Source organism: Coenobita brevimanus, chromosome 45 (genome assembly GCF_032717465.1).
Source record: "Coenobita brevimanus isolate Jiangsu-jjx chromosome 45, ASM3271746v2, whole genome shotgun sequence".
NCBI lineage: Eukaryota > Metazoa > Arthropoda > Malacostraca > Decapoda > Coenobitidae > Coenobita > Coenobita brevimanus.
In genome coordinates this window covers 40081152-40103291 of record NC_136998.1, presented here as the reverse complement: position 1 = coordinate 40103291, position 22140 = coordinate 40081152, and the positions used below count along the sequence as shown (strand labels likewise).

Here is a 22140-nt window from a genome sequence, read left to right as displayed (position 1 = left end):
CTGCTTGTGTATATGTTTTGTGTGTGTGTGTGTGTGTGTGTGTTTGAGAGAGAGAGTGCATGAGTGTCTGCTTATGTATATATATGTTTTGTGTTGCATCTGTGTGTGTGTGTGTGTGTGTGTGTGTGTGTGTGTGTGTGTGTGTGTGTGTGTGTGTGTGTGTGTGCGTGCGCGCGCGCGCCCTATGACTGAAGTGTGGCGGTTCTGGTCATGGAGTTGGGAACGAATGCATTCACACACACACACACACACACACACACACACACCTAATGAATGCCTCACCATTGTTACGAGCGTGATCAATGAAAGTTTACGGAATATAGTGTAGTGAAAGAGTGTTTTTTCTTTGATCTAGTGAATGAGGGTTTGTTATGCAGCTCAGTGAGTGATGTAGTGTATACGTTATTAGTGTAATGTATAAGTTAATGTTTTGTGAAAGTTTATGTTTGAAGGTAAAATGTAGGTGGAAGGTGTAGTCATGTAGGGATGCTTTGTGCGGCACCACGCAGCCAACAACGTGACCCGTAACATCACACACACACACACACACACACACACACACACACACACACACACACACACACACACACACACACACACACACACACACACACACACACAAGGAACTGCCCGTCACACTACCAAAGTGGATTAGATGACGTTGACAATTACTGCTGGAATGTTATTTGCGCCCTCGTGTGTGGTTCTCTCTCTCTCTCTCTCTCTCTCTCTCTCGGGGTTATTTTTAGCTCACAGTCGTCTTTCATGTGTCTATCTGACGGAACTGGGCAAATAACTCTTAACCCCTTTGCATCAGTATTTCCCCCATCATTCTTACCACCTCCAAATGGTTTTATTTATTAATGTATTTATTTATTTTATTACAGTAAAGACGGTAGTTAATGAAGGCTCTAGTTCGAAAATTCTGAGTCTCCTTGGTTACTAGTCAAATCAGCCCTCCAGTCCGACTACACGTGGCCATCAACTGAGCTGAAAAGGATGAAGGATTTGTCATTTTAATCCAACAGTACCTTTTTGACTCTAACTTGGTCTAAAATTACCATCTCTCCATCGTGATTACTGAGTTGTAGCAGGAGAGTGACGCTAGAACATGATGCTAGTCACGAAGAAGTGCTGTGCGAAGGGAGTGGAGCTACAGTATTGTCATCTGCCACTGAGCTACGTGAAACAAACTGCAAAAGGATAAATATCTGGCCCAAGTTAAGATGAAGTATTGAATTAACGCTGGATAATACTGATCTTGGATGTGATATTTTCCTCTCCCTATCGATATTTTCCCCCATTCTATACCCTCTACAGTCCTATCTCTATGATATTCCTCCTGTCTTTCTCCCTCATACATTATTCAACCAAAGCTCTTCGCGTGGTGAAAGGAGGAAGGAGTGAAATGTTATGTGTTATTCCCGTAGAGTTTATACGGACGCGGAAGAAACGTGAATATTGATTAAGGGAGGGGGTGGAAAGGGGGGATAGGGGTGAGCTAGGGGGAGGGTGTCTTGCGGGGTGGGGAGTGTGGAGGGGGGAGATCTGCTGGACTGGGTACGGGTGGGGAGAGAGAGAGGAAGGGTAGGGGTAGAGGGAGGTAGGAAGAGGGATGGAGGAGAGGGAGTGGGTGAGGAGTAAAGTAAGGAATAGGGAGATGGAGAGGCAATAAGAGAGAGAGAGAGAGAGAGAGAGAGAGAGAGAGAGAGAGAGAGATTGATAAAGTGAAGGGAAATATCACGAGCAAAACGTCTCTCTCTCTCTCTCTCTCTCTCTCTCTCTCTCACACACACACACACACACACACACACACACACACACACACACACACACACACACACACACACACACACACACACGTTCACGACAGGCATTCACACCCTTATAAGTACACATTAGTACTCTCTCTCTCTCTCTCTCTCTCTCTCTCTCTCTCTCTCTCTCTCTCTCTCTCTCTCTCTCTCAATGCATTTCTGTCAGTCTATTTATCTATTAATCTTTCTAGTAATCTCAATATATCTATCCTATGTATCTATCAGCCTTCCTATTTGTCAATTTATCTGTCAATGCTTTTCTTTATCTATCTGTCTGTCTGTCTGCCTGTCACTCTCTATCTATCTGTATTTCTATGGGTGCATTTCTCTGTCTATCAGTAGTATCTGTCTAATTATCTATCTTTATCTCTGTCTATCAGTGTCTCTCTCTCTCTCTCTCTCTCTCTCTCTCTCTCACGCTAGCCTACACGTGAGCCCTAACCAGATCATCTTATGAGGTGTCGTGTGTGTGTGTGTGTGTGTGTGTGTGTGTGTGTGTGTGTGTTACAGTCCATGTGGAGGTGCGCATGTGAATTTAATTGTATCTATATGTGTGCTATGAGAGAGAGAGAGAGAGAGAGAGAGAGAACTTCTGAGTATTATAATTACTTCAGATAAGCCAAATGTACTGTACTCCTTGATCAGCAGTTATTTTTCCTTATTTCCCTTTAGAGAGAGAGAGAGAGAGAGAGGGAGGGAGGGAGGGAGGGACAGACAGACAGAGAGTATCAACACCTAACCCCATTATTTCGACTTGTTTTCATCTCTCTCTCTCTCTCTCTCTCTCAGGAAGAAAAAAAAATGGTTGGGGAAGTGAGCACATTTGTCTTAGCTGAAATAATTATACCTCTCTCTCTCTCTCTCTCTCTCTCTCTCTCTCTCTCTCTCTCTCTCTCTCTCTCAGATACGTGAACCCGTTGGACTGTACATCAAAAAAAAAAAAAAAAAAAAAAAAAAAAGAATGTGTGTTGGCCATTTTGACTGTCTGTGTATCTGTGTCTATCTGTCTATCTATATATCTATTTTTATTTTCCCTTGCAATATTCAGAATATCTCCCAGTTCAAATCCCCCCCCCCATTTCGAAACTCCCATATTATACACCATATCTTGTGTTTAGTTATTATCCTTATTAACTTCTTCCTCCTCTGTTGTTGCCTGGTGGTGTAGTGGATTCAGCGCCCCTGTCGGAGTGTCGGCCAAGAGGTGACTGGATGACTCGATTGTGTAACGCCTGATCATCTACTCCTAAACCTGCCATATCTACCGTAGCCTAACCTCGGGCCCCTACTCCTCAGGTGGGTAACGTGGGATTGGCTGTTACCATTACAACCCTATGTAATGTATTTTTCAGAGTTAATATTACACAATCACGTATAGTCCTTTGGCTGTATAGGGAGGGTCGTGTGCATGAAATGTGCCCTAAGTTGCTCGTCACATTAATAAACTATACCATTAAACATTACAAAAAATTGAGGGTAGACTTTTGTTAGACTGGCAATAAGTCAGAAAAGGAGCTTATTCGCGTCGCCAAATTTCTTACCCCTGTACGATAAAAGAAAAAAGAAGACTTACTTATATGGCATTTTAATACCTATAATCAGAAAGAAAAGAAGCATGCACTTTATATGAATAGTTCACCTGCTAATATCACATACAGGTACTAAATACTCCATGAATATATGATCATATTTAATTACAATGCAACTTATATACATATATAAGACACCATCACCCCAATTAAGTAAAAATGTATATTATTTCTTCCTTTCTTTGGCAACGACATTTGTACATTCAGTTTTTCCCTGGCCATTGCAAGTGCATAATCATTACATGAATACTTAGAGGACTTGCTGTACTTATGCCAGTTTAATAACAAAATCTAGAAAAGAAAAAAAACGGCCTTTATGCAGCTAAGTAGTTCACCTGCTGGTATAACATGCAGGTACTAAATATTAATTCCTCTTATAATCATATTTAACAATAATGTAATCATTCTCTTTAAAAAAAGAAATTCAAACACCTCAGTTAACAAAAAAAAATAATAATAATAATTCGTCCATTCTGTGGTAATGACATCTGCACATTCAAGAGATTTTTTTTTTTCATAACTAATTTCTCACTTCTTCACCTCTGAGGAGGGTGGCACTGTTCATTGAAACTGTCTGGATAATATATTTCTCCTCTACCAGTGTGGGTTTTATGAACAAAATTCTCAAACGTCATTGACAGAAATAACGAATCTCTTTGTAAAGGAAATAATCTTTCATCATACCTGTCTGAGTAAAACATCTTAATTTTACATACATCCCATTGGATTACTGAACTCGTGCCTGAATCAATCTTTTCCTTTTAACATTTGCAAATCTTACAGCATGGTTTCTCTTTCCTTCTACGAGTGCACCTAATATTTACACATTTTAGACAATTGCAACCTATCGCGCACTCTTTTGGCATAGGTCTGAGCCCGACTACTGGCATTAAGAGTTCATCAACCTCCTCAAATCCAAAATGAGTGGGATCTAATGACTGCGGCTGACAAGATAGAAGAGAGAATTTGATAAGTTGCCTAATATGCTCTCAAAATATGATGTCTTATGGCACTGCTAGTTAGAGGTGGCTCCTCTTTATTCAGCCCTTTACTGTGTTTGTACGTATGATTTCTTAGTTGATTCATAGGTTTGCATTTGGTCCCATTTTTCAGCACCTATGTAAGGTATTCCTCACTCATTTCAATTATCTTTTCAAGATTGGAATCATCAGTGCGTAGTCCAAAACCCTTCAAGAAGTAGCCCGGGTGTGCTGTCAGTGCTGAACATTTTGTTCCCACTTTACTGGTGTAATCACAACCTGTTAAAGTGGGAACAGCTGGCAATACTTTACAGAGGTCTAGTCCTACAACAGAAGCCAAAATGTGTATGGGAACATAGCTTATTGAGTCACCATGACGCCTCTTTACCCAAAGCTCTGAAAGTCCAGAAGATTTATACTTATCCCAGTAGTACATCAACATCACAAAAACATCAGTGTCAGAGGACAAAACTATGATTTTGGAGGTTCCTTTCTGAACAGCATGCATCCCATGAGGAATTATACGTTGATTAGCTTCTTCAGTGTCAACATTTAGCTCAGGGATAACTGTTGAAGAGTCTTCAAACACACTTTGGCAAAGCACTGCCCTCTCACCTCAAATGTGACTTATTACCAAACACACAGATGGAAATTTTTCATGAGCTGTAATTACAGCGTGTTCATGAAGTAAGCACTGAAGATTTTGTTTGTTTTTATTGGAACCCCAGAATTTGTCGGTTTCTAATGGTAATGGCGTCTCTTCTTTGATCTTACTCAGTTCAGTGGGAGAAGTGATCTAATGTCTTCTCCTTTCAGAATCTTTGATTGACTTATTGACGTATGAGTCAAAGACTAAATCAGCACCTGTGTAAGGTATTCCTCATTCATTTCAGTTATAAGGCAAGCTTACTGTACTGACATTGTGACATAGTTCAATGCAGCGTCACAGAATTCTCCAAAAGTGCTGAGATAATTTTTCCGTACAGTAGTCATCATGTCCACTACACGAGTATATGTTGTATGTAAGCAATCCTTTATGGGGTTTGGAGATTCGTCTCAGGAAGGTGTTCTTTTAGTTCACTGACAAGAGACATTTTGCAGGATTCTTCATCATACCCACAGTATCAAAAATACATGAGGATGTTGGTAAGTCATACTGCAATAACTCCTCCATTGGGACACCCCTAGCTCCAGCAACGTCAATGACACGTTGCTGACAGCACTTATCTTTTGTTTTAGACAACTTTCCGGAACTTTTCCACATTTCATTGGTTTGTGTATACTCTGGATGTTCCAAGATTAGTTCTGTGAATAGGTTTACTTTGCTTTTGTGACTAGGCTAATGGGTTATCAGAATGTTTAATGTTTTTAAAGGCTCAGATTTTTCTTCAGTTTTGAGTTTGTACAAACGCATTTAATATTCTTAATGTATCAATGCCTAAAGATCTTTGATGAACTTAAATATTTGTATTTTCGATTATTATTATTATTATTATGATTATTATTATTATTATTTTTACATTTTACTATAGTTCCTGGTTCATCGTTTTCTGTCACAGATAATGACCCATTTTCATGCCCTTTTTATATAACTATTTTATCTGTAAATGTCAACCTTATAATGCTATTTCATCCCTTACTGCCGTGATTCAGAGTGGCTACCTTAACTTTCATGCTACTTAAATTGTTCTAGTTTGTGAATTTCAACAGAAAACTCGAAAACTCTCCCAGCCAATGGACTAGTACACATAATTACACACACAACATATACACATATCACATGATCATGATTAACACATGCACATACAACCATATACACAACTATAAATATTCTCTTACACTCACATACCAGTCACATACACTCACACCCCACTACCACATACACCCACACCTCACAACCACATACACCCACACATCACAACCACATACACCCACACATCACAACCACATACATCCACAGGTCACAACCACATACACCCATACATGACAGTCACACCACAGTCACATACACCCACACACCACAACCACATACAACCACACACTACAACCACATACACACACCACAACAACATACACCCACACACCATAACAACATACACCCACACACCACAACCACATACACCCATACACTTAAGAGAGAGAGAGAGAGAGAGAGAGATTTGTTCATTTACTTCAGGTATCATCAATTTCAGGTCCGTATACATACATTTATAACCGTGGGCTAAATTTAGGCCACTTCAAGTCATGGCGGTGGTGGTGGTCTAGTGGTTAGGGAAGAGGTCTACTGTTTGAATGATCGCGTGTTCGATTCCACGCTAGGGAAGGACAGCCTGTTGATTTGAGTCTCTAAAAACAGCTCTGCACGACCCACTGAAATTTCTTGACACCACTGCTAATATCATCACAGTCCTGAGTCAGATTTTTGGACGGTGGGAATTAGTGGCCAAGTGGTGACGTGAAGGACTTGGGATGTAGGAGAACTGCTCGAGTCAATGCCCTCTTCCGTAGCAACTTGTTTGGTACATTACACCTTGTCAGTCTCTTGTATGTTACATCTGTTAATATAAACTTAGCTTGCAGTAATATCAGAAAGGAAGAGGAGAGTGAAACGTTATGTGCAGAACAAATTGCTATGAAAGAGGTGCTACGAAGGAGGTAGGGGAGAGGGGAATTACGTGCGTTCGTTCATGTAATCTTTCTCCATGTTTCAAAAATTCCAAAGTAAACAGTCGCCATAATAATAATGAAAGTAAAGGCCTGCAGTACTCTTCGCTCAGCCTGAAATTGCCATCTCTTTATCTTAAATGCTGAGTTGTAGCAAATGACGAATGCTGGAATATGGTGCTAGTAATAAAGAGGTATAGATGTCGAGTCGTTGCATTATCCTTTTCTGCCGCTGGGGTACATGGTTAAAGTTGTAAAAGGAAAAATTAGGGTCGAGGACTTATAATTCAAACGTAAATGCAGCCACCAAGTAACCTATACTCACTAAAAATGCAATGAAACATCGAAAGCGAACTATTAGATGACTCATCAAGATACAGGCTTAAGTATAGTTTGTGTATTCTTAAAAAATCTCGCTACCCAGCTACACTGCATCGTGGTATCTGTCACAGGACATGATATTCGTGTAAGGGAAGCAAAGGAAAATTGTACCGAAATTTCCTCTCCAAGTCTCTAAAAAGGTAACATTTAGTACCGCTGAAGTTTAAACTAATTTTAGGGAGAGAATTTGAAACGAAGGATGCCAGAGGTGGGAATTTTGTTCGTAATTATTGACCTTGGCTTCATCTTCTTGTCAGCAAACCCAAAGTATCCCGTAAGAGGTTGGTATCCATGCAAATAACGTAGCATATAAAAATCTTTTATACAAATAGCCCGCTCATAAGTGCAGCGATACTAGCATATAAACCAGCGAATTGATCGAAACTATGATACCAATTTGAACCTCGCGGGCATCACATCGGAGAGAAAGCCCAGCCAATATTATAAATGTTTTGGGTTTCCGATGCGCGTGTATAAAACTGCTTTGTTTGTTTTTCAGTTCTCACGCAACCAAGGTAAAAAATACATACATACATAGAAAATCGGAAAAAATCAACTAAGCAAAACTACTTCTGATGCTTTTCAAATGCTGTGAAGGCATATTAAATCCCGCTTTAATGAATACTTCCGAGGTTGGCGACTTATCGTTGCCAGTGTATCCGACGCCATGTTTGAAGTGAAAGTTTGGAAGTGATTTGGGGAGTATCCTGCCTTGATTCCAGCTAATTTACTTGTATTATTCTGCCTGTAAAAATTAGGTAAGGCATTGGAGATAACTTATAGGTGAGCATTTCTAGTGAGTATCGGTGTTTCGTGTTCATAAGGGCGACAAATTCCGAGCAGACGCTCAAGAAGGTTGGCTTCGTGAGTTATCCTGGTCCACTTCCATAATTTTACCACTGGCATCTGATTTACGTGCATAATTCTGTTTGTTAATATTAAACAAGTTAATGGAGATCGCAAGGGTATAAGAATGCGCAGGAAATATTCGTGTTTTGAGCTGATTGGTGGAATGGTGGTGTAGGCTAAATGGAAGAACAGACTCCGAAGAAGGCCGGCTTCGTGAGTATCCTGCTCTGATTCGTTTTTCGGCAGCTTCCATCTAATTTACCTACATAATTCTACCCACTTATGTTAGATAAGTAAATAGAGATTATTTAGGTACGCGTGTGAGAGAAAGTGGGTGTACTGAGATGATATTTGGCATTCTTATGAGAGCAGACGTTGAAGATGGCCGGCTTCAGTAGTATTTTGCTCCATCCCCACATTTTCCTTACAGCTAATTTACCCACTTAATTTTGCTCACTAATGTTAGGTAAAGTAATGAAGGTAAATAAGTGTGAGTTTGGTGGGAGAATATTGTTGTTTGGAAATATTGAAAGCATGGTTTTTTTTTTCGTGTCCTTGCAGAAGGTTTGTAAACATTTTGCCCCCGAAATTTTTAGAATGTTCGTATATTATGTAATCCTGTCGATTTATTGGTTATTGTCGGCTTATTGATTATGATGTCCACTGATTTATTGGTCATTGTTGGTGTACTACTTATGTGAGTTTGGGGGTATTTTTTGAGGAGGAGACCGCGTAACCCTTCAAGCCTATCACGTGTTGGAAGGGGACGCCTGCACGTAGTGGCACTGATATACCTACGCCAGTACCACTGTTAATATATACGTTCCTCAATCCCCATCCCATGAAAGCAGGATGTGGCATTGCAGAGAGGTAGCTTCATCCTGCAGTCCACTGGGTTCACGTTTAGATGAGCAGGGAGTCACAATAACGCTTTTTACTACTGCTATCTGCTGACGATTTTAACTTTATTTTAGCAAAGACCAGGGGTTTGGAAGTGGAAGGGTTAGATATGGTACAGCCTCCATGCACCCCCACGCTACCATGGAGGTTTCATAAGCGACGTAAAATCGGTTAGTGATAGAAAGAATAAAACTAGAATTTTTACTCTTAGACCAGATTTGTGTCCTTTTGAAGCTTTATCACATAGCTCAGTGGCAGAATGACAATACTACTCAACATCCTTTCCATAGCACTTCTTCATGACTAACCGTATTTTAATGCCAATTTTTTTTTTTTTTTTTTTTTACAGCTGCGGCTTAACATCCTTTCCATAGCACTGCTTCATGACTAGCATCGTATTTCTAATGGTAATCTTTTTACAACTGCAGCTTTGCATCCTTTCCATATTACTTCTTCAGGACTAGCTCTGTATTCTAATGTTAATCTTTTTACAACTGCGTTTTTACATCCTTTCCATGGCACTTCTTCATGACTAGCATATTACTCTAATGCTAATCTCTACATCTGTGGCCCAACATCATTTCCATAGCACTTCTTCATGACTAGCATCGTATTCTAATGCTAATCTCTACAGCTGTGGCTCAACAACGTGCTTTCCATAGCACTTCTTCATGACTAGCACTGTATTCTAATGTTAATCTCTACAACTCACAGTTCACGATGAAGAGATAGCAATTTTAGGCTAAGTTGTGAAAATGGTATAACCCTGAGCTCAGATTAAGGAAGCACATAACATATGATTAAATAAATATAAAAAAAAACTTCAGTTTGCCGATGTATTTTCTTAAACGATTTTTTGTTTCATTCTTGCCACCTCGAGACGGTTTTCTGTAGATTTGGGAGAAATAAAGTGATATAGGGTTAATGGAGACTAACTGCTACTACTACTACTACTACTACTGCTACAACATTCCTCATGCTACTAGTGCTATCATTACTATAAAAAAGAAGTGATAATAGGGGTTGATGATGTGAAATGAAAGGTGATGAAAGGAACTGTGGGCTTAAAGTTGGATGAGGATAATACTGGTACTCATAAAATCTTGTAATTAGGCAAATTGCTTTCAGTCCACCGTGTACAACAATTTTGGCCTCACTTGGACCCTCATCATGTAAGGGGTACAGGCCTCAGATCATACAGAAAAAAAAATGTATTTTGATAATAATAAGGGTAATTTTGTTCACTTTCTCCCCCCACCTGCAACTAATTTTTCCATTCACTTGCAGGTACGATGTTACTTGTTAATAGTGCGTTACGTGGAAGATGGAACATGAAGACAGAGTGAGGGAGCTACATGGGGACCTGAGTGACAACCATTGTGCCCAAGTGTATTGTCGGTCTAGTTAAGGTGAGTCTCTTCAGCCTTCTTAGTACAGTGACATTGTATACTGGCAGTCTCCAGATGATTTTATTCAGTAGGTCAGCTCTGCAACTGTCTCCCTCTGTCTGTCTTATCTACTGCTTATGATCTCCCGTCTTTCAAACAGTTTGTCCAGGCATCTCGAAATGAACTGATCTTGAAATTGGCTCTTTGTTATTTTTTTATTATTATTATTTTTTTTTGAGAGAACAATTTTCGGGCTCCTGGTCTTTGGTTCCATCTTTGCATTAAAAAATAGGTAGCCTACCTACATGAAAATTAGTGTCTTTGAGTGAGGTATGTTCTCAGTCCAGGTCAGCGTCTTTGTCACTTCACTTCGGTGATATCTTAGTTTAGTCTTGCCATCTCCAAGTGATTTTATTCATATCAGACCGAAAAGAAAATCGATGTGCCTGAGTGTTGTCTTGGTATGTTAAGCTGAGGCCTTTCTGAACCCTGTTGAGAATGGCAGGCACAGGACATTATTATAATATTTTCACCTCTCTCTTCCTGTCCACATATAACTCTCCCTTCCATCTCTCAACGTCCTCCATGCCTCTGCTTCCCATCCACTCACTCTATGCATTCTCCTTTTGCGCCACAGCTTGTGTCACCGCTTCATTCCACCATGCTTTTCCTTGCATCCCCTTTCGTCTTCTCTTCACCCCACGCACCACCTCACATAATATATTTTTCATTTTGTCACTTTCATTAGCTTGAGAGAGAGGGTTTCCACGCCAGGAACTGGGAATTTTATAGTTGGTGGTACATCTGCTTGAGGATATTGGGGGACAAAATAGGTCTTTCATGAAGCACTTTTATTTTTACAAAATGCTCATACAGAATGGGTCTCCTTGTTTCTATCAGTTGAAGTCCCTCCACCTTCCTAAGACTGCACCTGGCCATCACCAAGCTGGAAGGGGTAGGGAATCTTGGTCAGGTTAAAACAAATGTGGTATTGTACTGTAAAGTCACATGGATAGCACTCGAGTAGAATACACTAATTCCTTGTTATAGGTTGGCCATTTTTCCGTCTTTTTTGCTGTACAGTTCTTGAATCCAGTGACATTGTCAGTGTTATTCTTGCCATCTTTAGAGCGCTATGTGCTTTAAGACAGCTGTAACCCCTTCAGTCCATTGATGTACTTAAAATTTTGCTCTTGGTATCTCTAGACCATTTTAGTGAGTTTAAAGACTACTCGTGAGCAATTGAGTAACCTGGTCTGTCCGGTTGAGCAGACCTATCAATCACAAACAAGCAACTCCCCCTGCAGGGCCGTCCCGTGCAGTGAACCAAAGTTTCCTTGTAGTGGACAGCGCCTTGCCATTGCGAGGTGCGGGGAAGTGTATGGAGGCTGGGTTGCCAGACAATTTGCATCTGCATCCAGTTAACAGGGAGGCCACAGTAGGCTGCACATCATCGTGCTGTTTGGTTGTTTGATTACCACCCACTGTTGTAAAGGGTTTCCATGGTTATAGGAAACCAATAGGCTTGTTACTCAGTGTACAGCCACCTGAAGTGGAAAGAAGAGTAGGCTAATAAAAAGCAACAGGAAGGATGGGAAAAACAGGAAGAGGCCAGACACAAAAAGGGAGTGACAAGTGAAGGAAGAGGTAGGCAGCACTACATCGAGTGCGTGATAGTGGGGCAGACACAAAAAGGGAATGATGAATGAAGGAGTAGGTAGCACAACATCAAGTGAGTGGATGATAGTCGCCAGCACCAACCACTGCACCCAGGTGTAGTAAAGTGATTAAAGAAGGTTATACTGTATCTAACCTCGCCAGTTTGAAGTCTGTCCTAAGCTGAATATAAACATCTAGAGGTAACAAGAATAATCTGAAGCATATGTTGCGCCATGTGGAGAGGATGGAGAACGAGAGGCTGACCGAAGGAGAGTATGTGAGTGAGGTGGAGGGGGAGACCAAGAATGAGATGGATGAATGGAATGGAGAAATATATGAGAGAAGGGGTTGTGAGTTGGAGGGAGGGGAGTCAAATGGCAGAGGACGGAGCAACGTGGAGGCAACTTGTTTGTGGCTACCCCTTACAGGATTAAGTCATGTGGCAATATATATATATATATATATATATATATATATATATATATATAGAACTATATATATATATATAGATATATATATATATATATATATATATATATATACCGGTATATATATACTGTATATATATATAAATGGATAGATAGATATATGTCACTGGATTGTAGGGGTTATATTTACAATAATTTACAGAAAAAAGCTTTATACAGTTTCATTTCTAACTGTAAAGCTGATTTACTACTTTGGTGGTGGAGAGCGACGCCTTCATGTGGTGGCACTGACATATCTGGCCGGCTCAGCTGCATGGGTAAATAACATTCCCAGCTACTTCCCCCCCCCCCCAAAGGTCAAGGGTGGACTACGGCAGGACAGCCTAAGTCACGGCTTTGAATTAGAGCCACATGGTGTTTGGTAAGCGCGAGGAATTCACTATTAAATTCAGTTTCATCTTATTCTAACTGTTGCTATTTGTGCCTAGGTGGCATGGTGGTTGGCTGCAGTAGTTTGGTGCAGAATAATGACGAAACGTGATTGGTGGAGAAGGCCAGAGGCACAACTCGTTACCATGGCAACCACCTGATATTTACCTTTTTTTTATACCGGTATACGTTTTTCCTTTTTGTTGTAAGCTTATATATTCGACAGATGTTATTTTTGTGTACTAGCGGTAAAAAATATATAGGCCTTTGCATTTTGTCTACTTTTTTTTTCTATCTGTCCATCTATCTGTCTATCCCCAGACGCCTTCATCCCGCAAGGGGTGGCCACAAACAGATCGCCTTCCTGTCGCCCTGGTCCCAACTCACATCCGCTTCTCTCATATTCCTCTCCATCTCATCCTTGGTATCCCCCTTCCTCTCCGCTCCACCATCTCACTCTCCTCGTTAGTCTCTCGCTTTCCATCCTGTCCATCCTCTTGATAGTACTCGCAAGTCATGATGGTTGGGTGGGTTGCACTGATATAGGTGGTTGCCTGTGGGTTAGAGGGAAAGAGTAGAAGAAGAAACTGCAGTATGGTTAAGAGATATGATTTAGAGAGTAGGAGTGCCCCATGAGTTAGAGAGAGCAGAAGAAACTGCATCGTGGTTAAGAGATAGGATTTAGAGAGAGAGTGAGAGTGGCCATAAGTTAGAGTAGAAGACACTGCAGCATGGTTAAGAGATAGCCTGTGATTTAGAGAGTGAGAGAGAGAATGAGTGAATGAGAGTGCCCATGAGTTAAGAAGAAGAAATTGCAGCATGGCTACGAGATATGATTTAGAGAGAGTAAGTGAGTGAGTGCCCATGAGTTAGAGAGAGAGTAGAAGAAACCAGCATGGTTAAGAGATATGATTTAGAGAGAGAGTGAGTGAGTGAGTGGCCATGAGAGAGAGAGTAGAGGAAAAAGAAACTGCAGTACCGGTATGGTTAAGAGATGTGATTGATGGAGAGATGATGGCAGACCCAGTTATCATGGCAACCAATTCCCAGTAAAATTGAACCTGTTGGTGTTTATATATCATGGTGGTGTTGCCACTGACTATACTCGTATATCTAGTGTTTAAAGGCATATTTGTCAACAGAATGCCGGATATTTCTACTAGCTCGATTTCTGTTTAAATACCATCATTATTATTATTACCGCCACCACCACCACCAACGTTATCATCATCATCATCGTCCTCCACCGTCATCATCTCCTCCTCTTCCCCCTCCTCCTCCTCCTCCTCCTCCTCCTCCTCCTCCTCCTCCTCCCCCTCCTCCTCCTCCTCCTCATTATCCTCGACGCCTTCTTCCCCCAGGCTGTTTGACTCTAGCATAACAGTTTCTGGATCCTGTCTCATGCTATCCCCAAGTAGGATAGTTGGGATAATGGTAGTACTAGACGGTACTACAAGCTGATTTTCATACAGTTAATGTGTCCTGCAGTATTTATGATGATGATGATGATGATGATGATGATTGTTATTATTATTATTATTATTATTATTTTTATTATTATTATTATTACGGTATAATATTTTAGTGTGTTTTCATGTGGGGAACTGGGTCACTCATAGCCCGAATACTTAGTTGTGGTTAGTGAAATTCGAATGAATCTCCTTGGTTACTAATCAGAAAGTGAATTCTATTCTAAGTCGTGGTTACGTGAACTTCGATAGGTCTTAATAGTTATGGGGTAATGTGAGTCTCCTTGGTTACTAGTCAAATCAACCCTCCAAACTGACTACAGTTGGCTATCAACCGAGCTGAAATGGGGTAGGGATCACAATGAGGTTAGAATGAACGTCTATTTATCTATCTATCCCTTTCCAGACGCCTTATCCCCGTAAGGGGTGGTCACAAACAAATCGCCTCCATGTCACCGTGTCCCCTGCCATTTCACTACCTTCCTACCAGCTCACACCCCACTCAGCCTCTCCACTCCATCCCTCCATCTCATCCTCGGCCTCCTCCTCCTCCTTCGCCCCCCCCCCTCCACCTCTTTCACGCACTCTCCTCGTTAGTCTCGCTCCCCATCCTCTCCACATGGCCAAACCACCTCAGTGTATTTCTCCTGACACTTTCTGTCACATCCACACCAGTATCTCAGGTGACAGGAAAAGAGCAAGTTACCGTAGATAATCCGTGTGGAAGATAATCGTAGTTGGTTCACCTTAACTTGGTCCCAAATGTCGTCCTTTTGCAGCTTATTTCACGTAGCAGGTGGCTGAAAGTGTTGGTGTGTGACAGCGATAGTACAGAGATAAAGAAGTGTTGTAGTCGATAGTGGACATCTACATACATACATCATACCTACATACAACCATACATACATACGTAGCCTACATACTGTACATTCATACATACACATACATACGCCATACATCATACATGCACACATACGTACTGTACGTACATACACATACACATGCATACATCAAACATACATATACACACATACACAGATACATACATAAATACACATCCGTACATATATACATACATGATTCAGCAGCAATCCAATTAGTTTCTCTCCGTCAATGCTGTTATGTTCATAGTACTGAGATGAGTTGGCCTTGTGCAGAGAATAACACACTGACTAGAGTTCTTTCACCTTAACATGGCCCAAATTGTCGTCGTTTTCCAGCTTACTTCACACAGCTGATTGCAGGAAAAGACAATGTTGTGGCTCTACATCACTCATAGCACTTCTTCGTGACTAGCTTCATGACATAGTTTCCCTTTAACTTAGCCCAGGTATTTGTTCTTTTGCAGCTTATTTCACGTAGCTCAGTGGCAGAGAAAGACTGCACATCCTTTTCGTAGCACTTCTTCGTGACTAGCATCATACTCTAGTGGTGATCTATAATTATTACAACTCGGCCTTCAAGATGGAGGTGGGGCATTTTTAGGTGCAAATTGCTGTACATTTTTTACTTAGCACTTACTGATGACTAACTTTGTATCTGGTTGTAATCTGTTGTTACAACTGGGCATTCTTGATGCAGGTGTGACAATTTTAGGACCAGATAAATGAACAGAATAAAGGAGAGTGTGTTCAAGAGATACTGGGGAAGGATGAGACCAAGGATGAGGTGGAGGGACGGGGTATGTTGATGAGATATAGGGGAAGGATGAGACCAAGAATGAGGTGAGGGGACGGGGTATGTTGATGAGATATACGGAAAGGATGAGACCAAGAATGAGGTGGGGGGACGGGGTATGTTCATGAGATATACGGAAAGGATGAGACCAAGGATGAGGTGGAGGGACGGGGTATGTTCATGAGATATAGGGGAAGGATGAGACCAGGAATGAGGTGGGGGGACGGGGTATGTTCATGAGATATAGGGGAAGGATGAGACCAAGAATGAGGTGGGGGGACGGGGTATGTTCATGAGATATACGGGAAGGATGAGACCAGGAATGAGGTGGAGGGACGGGGTCGAGGTATATGAAATTGGGTGGTGTGAGTAAGAGGGAGGGCAGACTGATGACAAGGGACAGAGTGACATGGTGATTTTGTTCGTGGCCACCCCTTCCGAGATGAATGCGTCTGGCAAAATAGATGACTTTCTGTGATAAAGCAATAACTAAATGGATTGGTATGTTTGACCAGTAGAAAAGTGCAGCATTTTGTTTGTCCATTTAGTGTTTGTTTTAATACAAGGAAGAGTTTTAATACAAGGAAAAGCTTTAATACAAGGAAGAGTGTATATGAAGCTACAGAATGTGGTGAAAGTTTTTGGCGTATCAGATAGATCCAGGATTCCGGGGGCTTGAATAATGAGTGAAGGGAAGCGTGGTCCATTGGATTGGACAGACGGGCTGTCTGGACGTTGATACTTCTCACCTTGCCCTAGGGTGGGAAAGGAGGTCCGGATGATGATGATGATGATGATGATGAAGAGTTTTAATACAAGGAAGAAGGAAGCATAGACCAGAATGAATGCCGCAAGAGTGTTCTCTCCCAGAAGAAGCACAAACAAACTAACGGAGAGCCAAGTTCAAGATCCGTTATTATTATACTCTATTCCTAATGCTATAGTTGATTTGTTTTTAGCTGATAAACTAAGTAGGAATGAATTTCCTTAGTTACCAGTCCACTTCAAGCTCCTATCTTACCACATTTGGCCATCAACCGAGCTAAAAGAGGTTAGGGATCTATGTCTGGCAAAAGCAAACTGACTGTATTAGATATTTTACTTAGCATGGGAGAGTGTTCTAAACCTTTCACTTCTATGTTCATTGTTTTATCTTCTCTCTCCATCTCATTCTTGGCCTCCCCTTCTTCCACCTCTCTCACATACATACTCTTATAGTCCATTTCTCATTTTCCATTCTCTCCACATAGCCCAACCATTTCAGGATACTTCTAACACACACACACACACACACACACACACACACACACACACACACACACACACACACACACACACACACACACGCACGCACGCACGCACGCACGCACGCACGCACGCACACACACACACACACACACACACACACACACACACACACACACACACACACACACACACACACACACACACACACGCACGCACGCACGCACGCACGCACGCACGCACGCACGCACACACACACACACACACACACACACACACACACACACACACACACACACACACACACACACACACACACACACACACACACACACACACACACACACACACACACACACACACACACACACACACACACACACACACACACACACACATCAATACCGCAACGCTCCTTTATTTCTTTATAATAATGTCTGCCCGTCTGTACATGTAATTCCACATATAACTCGTGTCCACTGCTCACACTGTTGGCTTGTCATTCCAGCAGAGTCCAAGTTTTACTGCCATATGTTAAAGTGAGGAGAACAGTAGTCTTTTTTTTTTTTTCTTTCTTTTTTTAAGTATTGTCAGGGACCAGCAAGCATCTTTCCCCGCTGTCCTCTTTCTTACACTTCATAACCTATACCGGCGTCCTTGTTCCTCCATGTCATGTGTCCATCATGCAGTGCTGACCCATCAGGAACGTAGGGCCTGGGGACTGGCCTACTTAGTTTTGACATTTAAGGCGAGGATGACCCACCTCACTAGCCCCTGAGTGGCATTGACAACACAATAACCCCTAACCTTGCCTTGGCTGTAAACCCCTGCAGCCCCAGCCAGTTGGTATACCCTAACCCACTAACCACCGGGAGTCATTTATGATTACCACCCAGTGTAGTGAAGGATTTCTAGGGTTACAGTAAACTAGCTAAACTTTTTGAAGGCTCTCCCGTTCTGTTTCTTGACCAGTCATCGTCACTGTAGTTCTTTCGCGGTAACTTAGGTCAAATTTTCGTCGTTTTATATCTTGTTTTACACAGCTCAGTGGCGGAGGAACACAATGCTATGTCTCTTCAGCCGTTCCATAGCACTTATTCGTGACTGGCATCATACTCTAGTGTTAATCTCTGGTTACAACTCAGCATTCAAATTACAGTGATGGCAGTTCTTTGCCAAGTTAGTGCAGAATGAGTATAACAGTCACTGACTTTTCTTTCTCAAAGAACGTAACTTTAGTCTTTGCTGTATGTTGTTTCAGATTTCGTTTCATGCAGTAACCTCCCAACTCATTATCTAGGTCTAATATGCAGAATAAATCTAAGCAACAGGTGTTAGGAGTTCATAAGTGTTCGTTGCATTAAGACAATGAGTCTGCGTTGCCATGGATGTATTTGCATTCCCATCAAGTTGATTTCTCCTTACTGGCTAACGAGAGAGAGAGAGAGAGAGAGAGAGAGGAGCGACATCGCTATCATCCACTCCCTTCGGCGACCAGCATAAAAATGACGATATTTCAATAATTTCCCTCTCCAGCTATGTCTTTTTGGTACAGGCGGGTGTGTATATGCTTATTACATCACTGGATTACTTATGTATCGCCTGTGTACCTGAACAACGTTATTTAAGCCAAAAATAATATTCATTCGTTATTGCCAACATAAGGAGGAAACGTATACCATCCCAGTTACACTCTTAAGGCAGAGTGTAGTAAAGTGATGGTTTGTATGGTGTTAATATCAGAAGTAACTATTTGCTATGGTATATCTCCTTTATTTTCGTTTTATCCTTGTGGTAAAATCCAGACTTGGTCAACAGGTAATGCAGTCCTGATGTGGGAACTGTTGTGTGTCAGTCTGTGCTGGAAAAGGTTCAAGGTTTGGGTTGAACTGCTTCCTTCACGTCAGGTAATGTGTGTATAAGCTGTAGTTATCATTGATGCGGCTGTCTGGCTGAACCCAAGTGAACACATGCCATGTAACAATATTAACTGCACCATCAGCTGAGTAAATTAAACCCGAGTATTTATGAAAATGCTGGTGCACTGGCAGGGTCGAAGCACGGTTCGTCTGAAGTGGTTGGTGTGGTGGATGAAAGGAGGGTGTAGTGCAGAAAGGGAAAATAGGAGAGGATAGGCCAAGACTGATGCTGTGTGAGAACAGAACATTTGTTAGGGTGGGATAAGACAGGCCAGATGTCAGGCTAAGTTTTACTGTACAAAATATACCAGGTAAAGTGATTGGAAAGGCTCAGGTCAACTTATACCTGCTGTTTCTGTTCTTGGTATCCAAACCTGACAGTCTTAACACAACACCACCAAGCAATGGAACTTACTGTTTTAATGGTAATATTATTTTAGCTGCGTTGATTTATTTCTGTACTATTACTGTTAATCATGTATGCAGGAAGAAGGCAATTTATTGGGTAGTTATGCAGTGTGATTAAAACAGAAAACCTAACTACACTAACAGCACATTAGGCAAACCCGCTGATTTAGTTCAGCCAAAACCTGTGCTGTATTTATAAACTGTTCTAAACATAAACTGTGTATATAACTGCCTATATATACGTTTATCTTCACTCAGGCAACTGATAAACACTTTATAATTTTATCAGTCAATATCAGTGTGACAAAATATGAAAAATAAACCACTTGTCATACTAGATAACTTACAGAGTTGAGTTTATCCTGTAGATTAGTTAGGATCCTTTATAAATGCCAGCCTGACGCTCTCCCAACACCCACGAGTCATAGTTATAAATTATCCCAAGCGTTAGTTCCTTACAAGATTCTTTGACTTAATATTTTTATCGCTTATCACAACGCTACCAATCACTTCACAACGGAACTAAGAGTGAATATTACAGTGAAAAATATAACACACAATTGTACGTATTATTATTCACTGCTGCAGGAACGTTTATATCGTAAGAAATGCCTAGGATGTTTTGTGAATATGGCTGGCACAGTTCCCAATCACAGTGTCTTATGAGTGGATCAGTTTACCAGATTTACAACACCAGTAGCCATGTGGTAAAGACAGTAACAGAAGAATTAAATAGTTTACGTATTACTAAGAAAATATGATGCCTAATTTACCACAGACTTGAAACCTGAGTTGTGTTAGTTTGCCATTAAGACCGATATGAGATGATGGTATTGTTCTTTAACTTGGCGCCACTGTAAGAGTATTATTTTAGGCATAAATAATCTTGTTCAGGTATACACGCGATATATAAACAATGCCAGTGTTGTAATATACTTGTACCCTACCCGCCTGTACCAAAGAAACAGACTTGGATGTTAGATTTGTGGAAATATTGTCATTTTTATGTGGGCCACCGAGGAGACAGGATGAGGGGCACGCTGCTCTGTCTGTCTGTCTGTCTGTCTCTCTCTCTCTCTCTCTCTCTCTCTCTCTCTCTCTCTCTCTCTCTCTCTCATACCAGCAAGGAGAGGTGATCTCCATGGTAACGCAGGATCACTGTCTTATTCCAACATATATTTCCTAACACCTCTACCTTGACGATTTATTCTGCTCATTACACCACAGTATCCCTGTTTATGTTATCGATGAAAAGTGTTGATGTAAGTGATGGGAAGGATAAATATTAAGGTGTAATAGGGAAAATAAATCTCTATGGAGCAGGTGTTGCGGAGTCTCCTGTGTTCCCTATAGAATTCGGTCTTGTCACATCAAGCTGAATAAAATCTGGAGGTAGCAAGAAAAAAAATATATGCACTTTCTACTCAAACTTGGCCTAGAATTGCCATCTCATCTCCCTGAATGCTGAGTTGTAACAGTAGATTAACACTAGACTATGATGCTAGTCACGAAGAAGTGCTGTGGAAAGGATGTAGAGCCACAGTATTGTCCTCGGCCACCGAGAACCGTGAATAAGCTGTAAAAGGCAAATAATCACGGCCAAGTTAGAGTAAAAAACATAGTGAATGTGTTACTTAGCATTCTGTGTATGTCTTGTAGAGCCTCAGTTTTCAACCCGTGCATCGAGATATTCCGATTTCATGTTTCCTTCTTGCTATTTCCACACGATTTTTTCTCGGTTTATGGGAGACTTGGAACTGGAAGGGTTAGATATAGCCTGCATTAATCCCGTCACTACCAGAGGATTGACCAGTGTTGAATAAAATTGTATGCTGGTAGAAAGAATTAAATGTCATGTCATGGAAGGGTTTACATTATGTCAGTTGGACACAGTGTCATACTCTCGTGCTTATACCCTTTCAGTGGGGGATACTGGGATATGCGGCCGGATAATGTGTCCGTCTCAGCGAAGATGGACGCCTCTGCCCTGCATAGTCCCGGGTCATCCTTGGGCAAGGTGTAGCACCCGTTAGCCCTCCAAAAAGGTAGTAGGTGGATGGTTACCATCGTCCTGGGAGGTACTACCATGGCAGTGACGTGATATCTGGCCTTGCACAACACTCTCAGGGGAGGAACTCAATCACATTTACCAAGAAGTCAAAGTCTGGGCTGAGACTACTACTCATACATATCTCCTATACACAGCTCACCCTCTTGGTGGCTATGCCTCCTCCATTTTACCTGCACCTCGCCATGTGGAAGCACCCTGTTCCCACCTTGGCCAGGCGCTGCCTACCACAGCAAGGCACATACTTGCTTGTGTTTGCTGGGTAGCTTG

The 22140-nt window shown here is 41.4% G+C and overlaps 1 long non-coding RNA gene across 1 annotated transcript in view; it reads left to right on the top strand.

Moving 5' to 3' along the window:
* The first annotated feature begins 9238 nt into the window (after positions 1–9238).
* Positions 9239–22140, top strand: part of LOC145398351 (uncharacterized) — a 30197-nt gene continuing 17295 nt past the window's right edge. The window contains exon 1 of the long non-coding RNA XR_013897119.1: positions 9239–9350. This is a non-coding gene — a long non-coding RNA (uncharacterized LOC145398351). The remainder of the gene's footprint in view (positions 9351–22140) is intronic.